The following is a 15,108-nucleotide window of genomic DNA, read 5'->3' as shown; positions in this document are numbered from 1 at the left end:
GTGCTGTCCCTGCAGGCAGCGACTGCCCTGCACTTGCAGAAGGAGCGAGGTGTTGTGTGGTGCCTCGGCCAGAGGAAGCCTCCTGGCCACTGGCGGAGAGCAGGACAGAGACCCTGTCAGGGATCCCCAACGGGGAACATCCCAACAGATTTGGCAGGCTGCAGGCTTCACAAGGAACCCAAGCTGTCGTTATAAACCAAAAAAACCCTTCAGTGCAGGTGTGAAAACCCTGCAGCAGTAATGGGGTGGTGAGAAAAGGGAGGATGCCTTACGGTGTGTGCGGAGGTGTAAGACACACGCACTGGAAACGCGTGAAGGACTCGGGTTATGTGTCAGTGTTGGTGGTCAGTCGCCTGAGCTCGCGCTGTGCAAACGCACGCGTGCGGCCCTTAGCGCTGACACTATCGGGCTGGGGCTGGGAGCTGGAGCGGGTCGGGGCTGGCGCAGGGCACTCGTCTGGGCGCGGGCACTGCCTGGGCATCACCCCTGCGCACCAGCTGCCGGTGAAGCCAGCGCCGCTGCGGCTGGAAGAGCGGGGACGGCTCTTCCTGGAGAACAGCCTGGCCTGGGCCGCTCTGGCTCTGGGTGGTCTTGTCAGCATTCGTCCAGCACAGGGATTAGTCCGAGGACGTCTCTGGGACTCAGGCTGGGGAAGGATGGGAAAGGGAGAGTGATGGAAATCATGTTTGTGTCTGTGCTTAACATTCATGGCGTGTTCTCTCACTTGCATTTCTCCTAAACAAGCACTTTGAGGTCTGAGCCCTGGTGCCTCTAATCTAGCGAGCACCTTATTGATCAAGTCTTGCCATTTGATCCCCTGAGCTGCGTCGTGTTGCACAAAAAGGGTAAATTGCTCCTTATACTTTAAAACAATCAGAATGTTTTTAGTGCATGTAGACCCATATGATAAATACAGAGGCACAGCTGGGATGAGAATAGCAAAAAGCAGAGGGATAATTAACAGCTGGAACACCGCAAACCAGTTCCCGAGCCCAAGCCCTGGAGGAACATGATACATTCATCATGCTGCTCTCTGGGCTGATGCTACAGCTCTGGGGTGTGAGGTATTGAATTACAGTCTCTAGAAAATATTGTTTGGGGAATGTTGAGGAGAGCTGGTAAACAACGTGCTGGAAGGTGACAGATATGTTTGCAGCTTCATATAGTGCTTTCACATAAAAAGAGCCATCCGGGGTTTTCCCATCACTGCCCTGACTGTCAGAACTGGCAGGCAGCAGGCTGGCTGCCAGGCCTTGGTGGAGGAAGTCGAACCCAGCAGCCAGTGGGCTTGCCTAGTTCTGATGGCTGTTTTCTTTAAATGATTATTTTATTACTGAGCTCAACACTAACAATGGCTGATGAATCTCAAGCTTAATGAAGCACCATCTGTGATTCAGCTGTTGTAGAAAACAACATAGAGAGCTCTTAACCCTGGCTTTGGACATAGTCTAGCCTGGACACCCCTCTGGGCTCTCCTGTTCCTGCCGCAGAAGCTCCCAGCTCAGGGCCGCTGTCCTCGTGTCCCGCAGTCTCCCGTGCGCTGGCACCAGGAGCTGCTCTGCAGCCACGCGAGGGTGGGGATGAAGGAGGCAGCCCGGATCTGCACTGTACAGTGCTTTCCCTTCTATCCCCCTTCTTCACAGGGGATCATTCAGGAGACTTTGATCTAGATGACACGTCACTCCTACAGATCCCCCAGGAAGCTGTGGCAGCCTCCCCCCGTCAGGCTCATGCCTGCTCCGGTGCCGCTGACCTCTGGGATCCTGCGCAGCCCTGTCAGCGCCCCGCGGTGCGGTGCCCGCCCTGAGGCACCCAGCGAAGCGCAGACCCACCTAAGGCCTGGGTTCTCTCGCAGGTGCTGCATTCCTCTGGCAGCAGAAAATAAGCGCTCGCTTGCTTGATTAATTAAATGGGTGACTCCTACAGCCACTGTAATGAGCGGTGTCTGTGCACAGGGGGTGAACAGGAGATTAATGGTCAGATTTTCTCTGTGTGATGATGAAAGGGGGAGTTTTAAGGTGGTCTGTTACCTGTTAAAAAACACCATGAGAATCTCAGAGAAAAATCATTAAATGGTTTGGGTTGGAAGGGACCTTAAAGCCCATCCAGTCCCACCCCCTGCCCTGGGCAGGGACACCTTCCACTAGCCCAGGTTGTCCAAAGCCCCGTCCAACCTGGCCTTGAACCCTTCCAGGGAGGGGGCAGCCACAGCTTCTCTGGGCAACCTGTGCCAGGGCCTCACCACCCTCACAGGGAGGAATTTCTTCCTTATATCCAATCTAAATCTACCCTCTTTCCATTTAAACCCGTTCCCCTCATCCTATCCCTACACCCCCGATAAAGAGTCCCTCCCCAGCTTTCCTGTAGCACCTTTAAGTCCTGGGAGGCCGCTCTAATGTGGAAGAAAGAGGCGGTGGCTGGTAGTAGTGATGGAGGGCCTGGAGAGGTAGGTAGGTTTGTTCCATGCCTCCAGCAGAAGGGCTACAACCCCCCCCTGCTGCTTGCAGCAGACAGGCAGCATGTTTGGTGGTGGACCAGGAGGGGCTGAGGTAACGCTGAGCATCACCGTGTTACGCTCCAAGGCACTGGAGAACTGCCCCAGCAGAGATGCTGCGGCGCGAGGTGCAGCTGCAGCTGCAGAGGAGAGCAGTGCCCACGGGCTGCCTCGGCCGAGGGGCTCCTGCCTGGCTGCCTGGGGTGGCTGCTCCGAACCTGTGCAGAGGTGGTGGTGGTGCTACAACTCTCGCTCATGTTTTGGCATGGTGTGTTTTAAAAATGACCTGTTGTGCAGGCTGTTTCTGCAGGGAATGATGGGTTGGCCCTCAGGGAATTCAGAGAGATTTTATTCTGCTGTCAAGGATAGGGAAGTTAAAATAACCTTGAATGAAGTAAGTAAATAAAGTTGATGAATCTCTGTTCCCTTTTTGCTCCTTGCTGCCTCAGCTCTCCCTCCTCTTTGTCTGCATTTCTCTCTTTCTCTTTTTCTTTCCAGCTCATTTCCCCTGAAAGGTTTTCAACTTGTGACTCAGGTTTCCTGGCGTGGATTCGCCTGCGGAGTCTCCTGTAGCAGGTGTTGGGAAGGTCAGTGTGCAAGCTCCAGTTCTGCCCCAACTTCTTGCTCGAAGGAGCGGAGAGCAACATGGGGAAGACAAACCTTCCTCAGAGAAAAATCTGAGAGTGTCGGGCGCCCGATCGCTTGTGCCTGGCAGCTCAACTCGAGAACAAAGCAGAGAATGGTTTCTGATGGGCAGGATGTACCCAGGTACCGGCCGATGGGTGGGCTCAAGGCTGGGCCGTGAGCGGGGCGCTGGCGGGGGGACGCGGAGCTGCTCAGGGCAGAGCAGAGGCTGTCTCTGGGGCTGCCCCCCATGGGCGCTGCCCTGGCTGGCCCCTCGCCATGGTGCTGGAGCCCACCCTCTGCCCCTCAAGGTGCTGTTCAGGTGGCTCAGTGCCGTCATGTCCCGCCGGCGGTTCTGCACCAGGGTGGGATGTTGTGCCGTGCTGGTGGTTCTGCACTGGGTGAGACATCGTGTCCTGCCTTCCCCTGTGTCTCTGGGGCCTGGGCTGGACACAGCCCCTCCGGGCGGCAGCATGAGAGTGGTTTGGACAAGCCAAGGGCCATCGGGAATGTTTCCTGATGCCACCAGCCACTGGCCAGGCCGGGCCTCAGGTTTCTTCTCTCTTGCGCATGGCTCATAACGGCCTGAAATCCATGGGAGGTTGTGGAGCTTGGTGTGCCCCTACGTGGAGAGGGTGGGAAGAATGGTTCTTACTTCTGCTCTGGCCTGGCAGCCTGCAGTGCTCAGTGTCGGCCTCCACAGCCCTGTCTGGGGAAAGCCCGGCCTGCCTGCCTGCTCTTGCATGGACCTCTGCCCCTCCGAACTGAGAGCAGTATCCTGCCAGCCACAAAAAGCTGAAACAGCCACATCTTCTCTGTGATTTTTTTGCCTGAACATGAAGTCTTTTCAATTCCACATTTGCAGGTGCATTTCAGAGTGGCTGCCTTGGGCTCAATGCCACCTCCCCCGGTTTGCAGGGCCACTCAGTGTCTGTCCATCTCTGTCCGTGCTGTATCTGCTCTTTGTTTCCTCTAGAGCCGCTGGCTCTCCTAGCAGGTAGTTCTGGGTCAGTTAATTGGGTTTGTGGGCCCAACTCCATAATGATACTCAGCTTGTCTCAGCTCCCACCAGCTCAGCAGCAGCCAGAAAGCACTGGTCTGTGTGGTCATTTTTAGATGCTTAAAAGAGAGGTGGACTCTTCTGTTAGCCCTAATAGAGGTGCTGATCTCTTGAGTCAACTGGCCTGAAAAACAAGGGACCTGGGGGTAGAAGAGAAAGTGTGAGGAAAGGAACTCTGCTGTGTTTCATTCAAGAGGGAAATAACTTTACTTATCCCAATTTTTCAAGCAATAAAAGCCATGCAACTGAATAACAAATAGATCTGCTGTGGGCATTTACATCTGGAAGTCTAGAAAACACATTTCTTCAGTTCTGTTCTTACTGGAGGTTTCTTGTTACGGAGAAAACCTCTAAGTGCTGCCTGCCCTGGAGCTGCAGGGGCCCTGGGCAAGTGGGGACCTGAACTCCTCTTACCTGCTCACAGTATGCTCTTCTTGTTGTGTCCTTTCCTTCCTCACCCCCAGTGATTGCTCGGCTTGTTTGGACCCTGGGACCCCTCTGCCCTGGCCGAGCCCAGCTCAACTGCAGCTCCGTCAGGCTGGGCTGGTCAGAGCCTTCCCAGCTGGTGAGGTCCCCGGTGACTGCTCGTGCGCTGGCTCCTGCAGAGCAGCGGGGTTGCCTCTGCCTGCTGTGGAAGGCCGAGCTCGCCCAGCAGACTGCTGGAAGCAGAGCAGCGGCGTGGTGCTGTCTGTGCAAAGCTGGGGATGCAGGGCCTGCCGGCAGGTGCATCTTCCGTGAGCGCAGCTGAGCGGGAAGTGAGCAGCGTGCCCAGAGCTGAGAAAATGAATGTGTCCCGCTTCCTGACAGCCCAGTCCTTCTGCCTGGGCTGCTGCTCGGCTGACAGCTGCCAGGGTCCCCTGGCATCGGGAGCAGCGCGGTGCAGGTCTGCCTGCCCAGGCTGGATGCAGGAGCCAGCCGCCCCGGCAGACGCGGCGCTGAGCTGGAGCAGCCTTGGAGGGGCTGCAGCAGGACATCTGCTCCCCCTCCAACATGGAGCTGGCTCAGCCAGCAGCTTTCATGGGCTCTGTTCCTGCTCCAGAGCAGTACTGTGATTACAGGACGAGCATAAAGTCGCAGAAATCACTGTCAAAACCTAAAGCAAAGAATTCGGCTCATAAAAAATGTGTCACCCGAACAAACATAAGAAGAGTTATGATTTTCTGTTCTCCCTTCCTGGAGCCAAAGGGGAGAGTGTGCCGCTACAGCGCACGCCTGTGGAGCTGATAGTGGCCAAAGCGGAGCATTTCGCTGCCTCTGGAGAGGCCCTTTCAGAGTTATTAGTCATAAGTTTCTATTTAATGTACTGATTAGGGCCAGGACTTGTAGACAGGCACTGACTGTGCATGTGAATTGACTTAAGCATTATTATGTACGGCCATCGTCAGCTCTGCTACCCAGGAAGATTGATACACAGAATGAATCTTCTCAAGCTGTTTCTGAAAAGATTCACGACACTGCAGTGAAAGTGGCTTCCAATGGGAACCTCTGTGTACTGATGTCAGCATATATTTTATTCCCCTTGACTACAAGGGCTGGTTAGGTTATGAGCCTCCCACTGAAATGGACCGCATACAATTGCCAGATAATTGCTTCTTTTCCTTGTAGGCTGATGAAGTTATGATTCACCCCTGACTCCCCCAGGAGCAGCAGTCACAGCACCTGGGTTGCTTCTCTCTCATCCAGCTCGCTTTCCTTTCCACCTGGCACGGGAGGAAGGGAAGCCGTGAGAACAGAGGGCAGGGAGCGGCTGCTTGAGTGTGGTTTTAACCCTGGGCTTGCTGCCGGAGCAAGCAGTGGGACTGCAGGACTGCGCAGGTTCGTAGGGTGCTGGTCCAGGCAAGCAGGTTGGGGATGATGTAGCAGATTCAGCTGCAGAGTGATGCTGAAAATGGGCTGCTGTGAGCATCGGCCCGTGGCAGCTGCTGCAGCCCGGCTGTCCCGACTTTGTCCCCAGGACCACAGAGTGGTTTTCTGCTGCGGCATGTCACAGCTGCTGCTTGTGCTGGTGCTGCTCAGGGCAGAGGGCACGTGGATGCCTTCAGATCTTATGTGGATTGTATTCAGCTGTGGTGAAGGCTCAGGAGGCTTTGGGAAAGAGCATGTCCCTGTCCCTCACTTGCCTCCCTGTCTGATTTGATCTTACCAAGGAGCTGTGACTGATCCTGAAAATCTCCCTGACTCCCAACCAAGCAGACAGACAGAGAAGCATGGGATGTCTGTCTTCCTCCTTTGGCCTTGTCCTCCTTCGCATGCTGACCCTCACCCCAGCACAGCTCCTCTCGCCTCTGCTAGGCCTCCTTGGTGCTGCAAACACGTGGCTCTCGTCTGTGCTGGTGTTTTACAGTGGGACTGAGCAGTGCTGCTGCTTGGAGCCATCCTGCTTCTTGCTCCTCTGCTCCTTGCAGGCTTGTACAGCATCTTTGCCCTGTGTAAGCGGAGTCTGGGGGTGAAGTGGTGCAGGGAGGGGGGATGCTGCTGCTGGGAAGACCGTGTGTGACAGGGAGCAGAGCCCTCTGTGAGTGCTGCCACCCTGCACCACTGTTTGACAATGTCAGCACCATTTTTGTTGTTTCTTTACACTTGCTGGTTAAAATGCCCTCTTAGGTCTTCCTCTAGGAGCAAATCTTTGTCTAAAATCTCCTTCCTTACCCTGTGTCCTCAGTGCTTTTCCCTGCTGCAGGGAGGGCAGGGCTGAGATGCTCGGGAGGTCTGTGGCGCTGGTACCCTGCCTGCTGGTGCTTCCTAGCCAGAGCTGCAGCCAGCCACACTCTCTCGCCTCTCCTTTCTCCATCCCTTGCTCTAAGCAGGGTAGCGTGGCAGATGAGGGTTCCTCGCCCCACCTGCTCCCTCTGCAGAGTTCCCATGCTCTGGGTCCCTGGGGGTGAATGTGGATACAGCCATAGGAAGAGTCGGGGAGCCCGGGTGCTTCTCTGCTGGCTCACGTGCTTGTCTGAGAGCAGTACTGCTGTCACTTGGGGGACAGAGTCAAGATGCAAATGAACACTTGTTATTCTTCAGAATAAGTCTGTGGCTTATGTACAAGCATGGGTAGATGTTTCATGAACATTTTAGGGTTTGGGGTTTTTTTTTTTCCTCCCAGACACATAAAATGTTCTAATAAATGCAAATTTAAAACCCAGTTATTAATTGATGTTAAAATGCCAATGCAAACTCCATCAGAATTCCAATTACCAGTGACCATGGGCAGTGTTTGCTGTATCAGTCAGAATAACTATCTTTTCAGGTAAACAGGAACAGCTTGCTGAATGCCTGATTTTTGTCCCTTTGAGTAGCCTTATTTAAATCAGCTTTTCAGAAATGTTTCTGCTATTACAGCAACTTGAGAGAATCCATCTTTAATAGATAATAATGAAAATATGTTATGTATATTAAGCAGTCTGCTAGATCTGTTTGTTAATGTAACTGTAAATAGTTGCCAGACACGTGGGCAAGGTGCTTGCCTTCTTACTGGCGTGAGTGTCTCCGCTGGGTATGAAGCAGGTGAAGGGAATGAAGTCCCAGGAGATCCCTGTGAGTGAAACCACCCTAAATGGTAACGGCGCTGCTGTAACTTCTGTCGTGGAGCCTGGGCAGGGCACTGCACGTTTGCTGCAGCAATTGTGCCTGGGAGTCCCCGTCAAGGCTGGCAAGTCCCCTCGAGGGTGTCAGCAGCTCCAGGTGCATGGGCTGTAAATAGCCATTTTCTGGCCATCACGTCTTCTCATCTCCACGATCCCCTTGTCCCCAGTCTTTGGCAATTAACCCTAAATCTGCAGCCCTGCCTACAAGTTTTGGGCTATGTGGGGCAGCCTGTGTTGGTTTCGCCGGCAGCCTGGGCACTCTGCTCTGGAGGGCGGGGGGCAACGCTGGTTTATGCCACTGCAGGCTGGACCTCCAGGGTTACTGCGGTGAGGAGACCCTTGGGGTCGTGGGGCGAGGTCAGCCATTCCCAGAGAGGTGCTGTCTGCCTGGAGAACCGCAGAACCCAGACGGGAGCCCCTGCCAGGCTCCAGCGGGGCTGCAGCAGTGCTGAGCCCTCGTGCTGCCGCTCTCCAACGCAGGCAGCAGAAGGCCGGCAGCGCGGCCCTGACGCTGCCTCTGCGCTGCCTCAGCACCCGTGTCGGGAGGGCAGCGGTGCAGGGACCCTTCCCTCTCCGGGCCTTCGCTCCCCAGCGGCGTAGCACGTGGCATTGGCTCCTTCCTCATGTGTCCCTCGGGCAGCTGGCCTGGGCTGGGCTCCCCACGGAGCCTGGGGCTGCCCCTGCCCACGGGGAAGCCCCCAGCACTGCAGGCGCTGCCCGCAGGACCTGGCTCACTGCAGAACAATCCCTGCACCCCCCTGGGCAGTTCAGCTGTGCGCTGCTTTGGCCCCAAAGTGCCCTTATGTCCTGTGCAATTTTAAAATGCATTTCACCAAGAAATGCCAGAAGTAAATAAGAAAACACAGGTAAGCTTAAGAACAAGGCGGCTGCCCATAGACTCGCGAGCACCTGGTACAGTCCAGGCCTTGGGCCGAGCTTTGTCCTGCTCATGAGCAGCACAGCAGGCCCAGACAGCATCGAGCGTTTTGCTTCAGGGAAGAAATGAATGTTTTTAATGGCTTCCATTTTTCTAACCAATTAATTTGCAAGAGACATAGACATGAAGCTGAATTAATCAAGACTGCACAGAAAAGGAATGTTAAAAAAGTGACTCTGACAAGGGAAGGATTTCCTTCTTTGGCCCATGACAGCTTCACTGGTGAGCCAGCACTCCATGCTGGACATGCGACTCTTCCTGCAAAGCTGGGTGTGTTTCACGTGCATCTGAGGTGATTTTTGATCATTTATATGGCGGTTATGACACATGGTCCCTTCAGCTGAAGGTCAGTGTAGAGGGGCTGCTGCTCCACTGTCCAGAAATGTGCCCGTTGTGCCCTCGACAGTGCGTGTGCCAGGGGCTGTGCTGAGCCCGGGCTGCCTGGGGCACCAGCTCGTGGTCAGTGCCCCCGCAGCCCCTCACCCCCTTCCCCTGACCACAGGCGTTTGAGTGGCTGCCTGCTCCTCCTGAGGTCTCAGGGTCTGCCGGCTTGCCGTGGCGGTGTTGCGTGTGGAGGTCCTCAGCTTTACAAGTGACAGGTGTTCCCGAGGGCTGGTGTGGAAGAGCCAAGCTGCCCAGGCAGGATGGCACGGCACGGTGATGCAGCTGGCTGGCGCCCCGGCCTGGAACCTGCAGAGAGGGGCAGCCCTCTGGGATGTGCTTTGGGAGGAAGGGGCACGCGTGCCGCCAGTCTTCGGGCAGGAAGGCGAGAACAGGACTATTAAAAACATTTTCGCATTGAATGGAGAAACAAAACACTGTCTGTTTAAGAAGTAGACTAGATGCCTGGTTCAGCAGCTTATAGGGGTCAAGTTTGTGGTGCTTAGGGGCCTGCTCCCCACCCCATACTTTTTTCAAGGGGAGAAGAGCCCTTGATTATGGAAAACCCTGCTCAGAAAGAAGCAGCAACGGTGCAGCCCCTCGTGCACAGCAGCCAGTGGGGGATGACCTTGGCCGCAGCAGAACAGGCCAAGACACATGAGAAGGTGATTCAGTGATCCAGGCTGGTGCCGGCTGTCTGAAAATGCGATAACTGTTGAATTGCAAGACATGTACCCTGCTGCCATGGCTGGGTATCCACCTCCTGGAGCGTCAGTCTGAGAGGCCGTGCGTGGTGAGGGTCACCCCAGCAAAGCCAGCGGGTCCAGCAGTGGGTAAATATGCACCACAGAGACTTCAGGCAGCAGTTTGTGTGTAGTTCTTGTGGAAGTGGCAGCTGAGAGCAATGTGGAGTGTTATCCACTACTGACAAATGTAGAGCAAGGCACACTGGAATGAACAATCTGAATTATTCATGTGTCTTACAGGTTCTGAATTAAGTGCAGCATTGTTGCAGGCAAACCAAGGAAACTCTCTGTTCAATGTGTACCAGTAGTCAAAATACAAAACATTATGTAGGAATTCACGGGAAATGTGATAAGAAACAATATTTGGTGCATCACACCTTCATGTAAATGGCTCCTCCACTCTTGCTTTGCATACTGTCTGAGCCCTTGATCATTTCCCTCTCCAAAAGGCACTGCAGGCAGAGCGAAGAGGGAGAGATGGACATCAAAACTGATGCAAGATAATGTGTTTCTGTTGACTTGGACAGAGAGAAGTATAAAAGGGAACATGAGAGGAGAGACAAGCATCTCTGTTCAGAGGATATAATGTCCTGGCATCACAATACCAGACGATATAGATAGTGTATTTAGCAGGTTTTTCCTAGATACACTGTCTAAAGAGAAATGGGCCTCCGAAAGGCACTAGCTATTTCTAAGCAATGAAATCTGCTCTAGGAACATAAAGCTTTTGCAAACTGCTGTCCAAACAGTGTCTCATCCATCCTGACATGTAGCCAGTTTATCTGATGTTCTTCATTCTCCTCTGCTATCAAACTGAAAACTCTCATAGCCAGGGGAACATGCACCAACACCTTCTCTGCATGGAGTCCATGATTCCTCCAAGAAAACTGGAGCAAATTGTAATATCCTATTGAAGACTAGACTTGTAGAAAGTTGTTGCCATTTGCTTTGTCACAGCAAGATGCCTCATTTTCAGTATTATAAATCATATTTATGACATCACCAGCAAAATGTTGCACTCATTTTTCACCATCTTTCATGATAAACTCAGGAAATCCCTTTCAGGAGGACTGGCAGAGTCCTCATCTCACTCTGCTTCCTGGCAAGTGTACGAAGCACATCTTGATTAAAGAGGGGAACCTCACTGTTTTCCTTTCCACCTGAGGCTGCTGTTTGGTAGCAGATATTGTCGCTGCCACGCTCTGTTGGTTTGCATGTTCAGAGAGGGTACGTGTGCTTTCACCAGCTAATGAAGGACGTAAAGTTACCTCTACTGCGGTACAAGATGGTCTCACTAGAAGCAAATGTGTATGTGGAGCCTCTTCAGGATAATTCTGCAGAAGGTTTGGCGTTCGTTTGTACCACATGCCCCTTTTTTATAAAGAAACCATGTTTTTTCCGGCCAAATCACATTTTTTAATAATTGTGTGTATGTGCCTGTGTGACAGTGCCATAAAGCAGCACAGCTAGGAAACAATGAGTTCTTGAGTTACTCTAATGTGTTTGCTCCCAGCATAGAGTTGCCCGACCAGTATGGGTGAGGGGTACATGGGATTTCTGTGCTGCTGTATGTTCTTGCACCCAAGGAACACTGAGCAGGTGGAGGAAGGGAAGGATGAATTTCTAGGAGTGTGCACCCTGCAGTGTCCAGGGGCAGGACTCAGGCTGATCCAGTCTGCTGATCCTTGTGAAGATGGTTCTGAGACTGGAAGCAGGCCTTGTCCCTTTACAGATGGATGGAGGTGAGCATGTAATGAGAGGCTGCTCAGTTAACCAGGGAGCGAAGGCTCAGGGCGGTCAGCGCAGAGAGGAGAGAGGACCTGGCTCCTTCGAGGTGGCAGGTTTCCAGGTCTCCTGTAAAGGTCTCTAACAAGAAGGGGGAGAGGGGACAGAGAAGAGAGATTCCTCAGTGGACGTTTGGAAAGCTTTCAGTGCTCTGTCGTTGGCATTTAATTACTAGACAACCTGTAATCCTTCAACAGAGAGGTGTCTTCTCCTGCAGTCTTGTCAAAATAGACTGTTTTAAATAAATCAAGAATTAATAAAGTTCCTTAATATTAAAGGTCACCAGGAAAGTACAACTGAATGCCTTGAACATCAAATCCCCTCAGGAGACTCAGAACAAGGGCTTGTGAAAGAACAGGAAGAACAGAAAACCGGTGCTAACCGGTGCAAGAGAGATCCTTGGTTCCCTGTGGGGTTGCTGGAAGTGGGGAAAGGAGGGCTCAAGCCCCATTGCCAGTGGGTCTCTGCTCCCATGAAGCTCCTCTGGGTGGCAGAGGCCATGTCTCCCCAGGGCTTGCCTGTGTGTGGCTTCCCAGGCTGGGCTTCCCCCTCCCAGCGGCTCCGTCCCGTTGCAGGGGGGTGTGGGCAGGCCCCTCCGTAGCTCTTGTTCTCCCACACCTACCTCTTCCCATCGTGGCGACCCGCTGGCTCCAGTGCCGGGAGGGAAGCCCGGCAGGTTGAAGCCAGCCCTGCCAGGGCTCAGCCTGGACAGGACAGCGCGTGCCGGGAGCCTGTGCAGGTGCAGGGCAAGGGTCTACCCGAGCAGGACACCGAGCGGGCAGGCGGGGGGACTCCATGCGATCCTGCCATTGCACGGGTAGAGCTCTGCATTCCGGGGGAAGAGAAGGAACAGCAGCCCTAAGATTTCTCTTAGGATTGCCGTAACAGGTTAAGTTATTTTATTGAATTACATCTAGCTGAGGATTTTCTGAGAGAGAAAAGGCAAGTAGGAGGTTGGGTCTCTCTGAAAGGCTTGTTCATCTTGTTCATCTGTTCATAATCCCATTAATACTTAGTGCATATTTCCTGTACTGCGTTTGACAGAAAGTATCAAAAATGATCATGACTTGCTTTGCTGGAGGGTTCATTATTTATCCATCTAGAAACAGCAGTAAGCACTACATGGTCCCCACAGTCTCCCTTCCCCGTGGTCACACAGAGAATCGCTTGACCTCTGCCGTTCTGTAGCTCGACAATGATTACAATGCAGTCACCTGTATTTTGCCAGCTGGAGGTATCTGTTGTCATGAAGTCAGGGTTATGCAAGTGTTCCCGAGGGAGGATCACTGGAAAACAGAGATTTATTTGTGTGGCAATAATTGAGAAGCTCATTTTATTCCAGTAAGGATCTTTCAACCACAATCAATTTCAGATGCCATCATAAATAATGGAGGTCAGCAGAGCACTGGGAGTGCTTCTGCAAGCTCTGTTGACAATGTTAAAATGCAATAAACAGCAGAGAGATGCAGATCTGCATGAGTGGGTGTACATTAATACTTGTTTAGAGAGTGTTTGACTGGCAGACCTAGTTCTTTTAGGATCTTTCTGATGGAAAATGCTTTGTATTTTGGTAGTTTGGCTACTGGGGTGGCTTCTCTTAATTTCCCGAGCCTGCTGTGGCACAGGACAGCCCAGCTCCCTGGCCAGTGCAGGGGAGAGGCAGCGGCTGCTGCCGCCCGCGCTGCGCAGCCAGGGATCGGCCCTCGCTTCCCCAGGAGCCTGATGCTTCACACCTGCGCGTGTCTTGTCTTAAACCTGGGTTCTCCACCTTGATCGGTGTGCGCTCTGTAAGTCAAACCTGAGGCAACAGTAAAGCCCATAGAAATTAGAGAAGGACACTGAATCACAATTCTCAAATTTCATTCCAGTTGCCCCTCAGCATGGTCGTTCCTGGCCAGGGATCGCTCACAGTCACCTTTAGAAAAGTGAATTTAATTTCCAGTTTTCTTACCTTTCTCTTCCAGGTGTCAAATGTAATTAGGCGTTATTTGAATATCTCAGGTGTTGTCCCTGTATGGGGGGGCGGGGCTCATGGGCTGTGATCAAGTCACCTCTTAAATTTCCTTTGATGTGCTGAATCTGCAGAGTAACTTTAGTCTTTCACTGCACAGCAGGTTTTGTAGATGTGAAATCATTCTTGCTGTTCACCAAACCCCTTCCAGTTTTAAATAACTAACTGGAGAAGGCTCTGCCTCTGCTCCCTGGAGGCTTTCTGTGTGCCCGGCCCAGCTGGCAATGTTTGTGCCTGCTGAGGGGTCTCCCCAGAATGCGGCAGGCGCTGCGAACGCTGAGCCTGCAGAAGAGCCGCTCGGGAGCATCGCTGCTAAGGCCTCCTCCTTGTGCTGCTGGTGTGCAGTGCTCTGGAATATAAAACATGGAAATAATTAAGTAGATTCATTAGCTAATATTTGCACAGGACCTGGAAAATGTAAAGCACTATATAATTGCTAAGTACAGTAGATTAATTAGTTAATGTTTACACAGTCCTTTGTAAATATAAAGGCAGCATGGTGGTGCTAAGTGTTATTAATTAATTGTTCACTATTTGTAAGATTCATTATAGGCAACAAACACCAGCAAGCATTTAGTTTTCCAGTTTTGCCGAATGCATCCTGGGTTGCAGGCTCCCTGGGAGTGAATGACGTGTGGGTCCTGCCACAGGCTTCGGGGGACGGCGGTGAGGTGTCACGTGGCTGTGGGTGTCTTCCGAGGATGCTACCGCAGACGGGGCAGGCAGTGGCGAGCATGAGCGGTGTGGGCCCGGCGTGACACAGGTCGGTGATGGGGCTGGCGTGGGCACGGTGTGGTGCATGTTGGCGATGGGGCTGGCGTGGGCACGGCGTGGTACAGGTCGGCGATGGGGCTGGCGTGGGCATGGCGTGGTGCGGGTCGGCGATGGGGCTGGAGTGGGCATGGCGTGACACGGGTCGGCGATGGGGCTGGCGTGGGCACGGCGTGGCGCGGGTCGGCGATGGGGCTGGAGTGGGCACGGCGTGACACGGGTCGGCGATGGGGCTGGCGTGGGCACGGCGTGGTACAGGTCGGCGATGGGGCTGGCGTGGGCATGGCGCGGTGCAGGTCGGCGATGGGGCTGGCGTGGGCATGGCATGGCACGGGTCAGCGATGGGGCTGGCGTGGGCACAGCGTGGCACAGGCTGGCACAGCTGAGGTTTGGAAATGCACATTGTCACCCGCACGGGGTGGCGCAGGCCCGGTGTCGGGAGGCCCTGGGGACCCGCCGCTGCCCGCAGTCCCGACCTGGCTGTGCTGGGGGCTCAGTCGGGCCCGCGGGGCCCAGCCGTGGCTGCCGGGAAGAGCTGCTGTGGCCTGTGGCGGGGCACCACACCGGGTGACCCAGCCCCGACTGTGGCCTGCTGCTGCTTCTGCCTCTTCCCAGGTCAGAGGCCAAAGGGGACAAGCGCGGTGGCCGCGCTCTGTGGTGCGCAGGTGTTTATCTTGCCGTTGGGTGTGAACAGCACGCTTGGAGCTTGGAGCAAACC

At 53.7% G+C, this 15,108-nt stretch overlaps 1 long non-coding RNA gene across 8 annotated transcripts in view; it reads left to right on the top strand.

Moving 5' to 3' along the window:
- LOC141950855 (uncharacterized) overlaps window positions 1-15,108 on the top strand; it is a 172,369-nt gene that overhangs the window by 58,030 nt on the left and 99,231 nt on the right. For 4 of the 8 annotated variants that reach the window (XR_012631189.1, XR_012631186.1, XR_012631192.1 and 1 more), the window contains one exon: window positions 2,993-3,081. The exons of 2 other annotated variants lie outside the window; for them this stretch is intronic. This is a non-coding gene — a long non-coding RNA (uncharacterized LOC141950855). Of the gene's footprint in view, window positions 1-2,992; window positions 3,082-14,231; window positions 14,383-15,108 lie in introns of all 8 variants that reach the window. 2 more of the 8 variants (XR_012631188.1, XR_012631193.1) reach the window with 2 other exon arrangements.

This window comes from Strix uralensis, chromosome 16 (assembly GCF_047716275.1).
Source record: "Strix uralensis isolate ZFMK-TIS-50842 chromosome 16, bStrUra1, whole genome shotgun sequence".
In the NCBI taxonomy this organism is placed as follows: Eukaryota; Metazoa; Chordata; class Aves; order Strigiformes; family Strigidae; genus Strix; species Strix uralensis.
The sequence above is the reverse complement of the archived record's forward strand: the minus strand, read 5'-3'. Positions and strand labels throughout refer to the sequence as shown.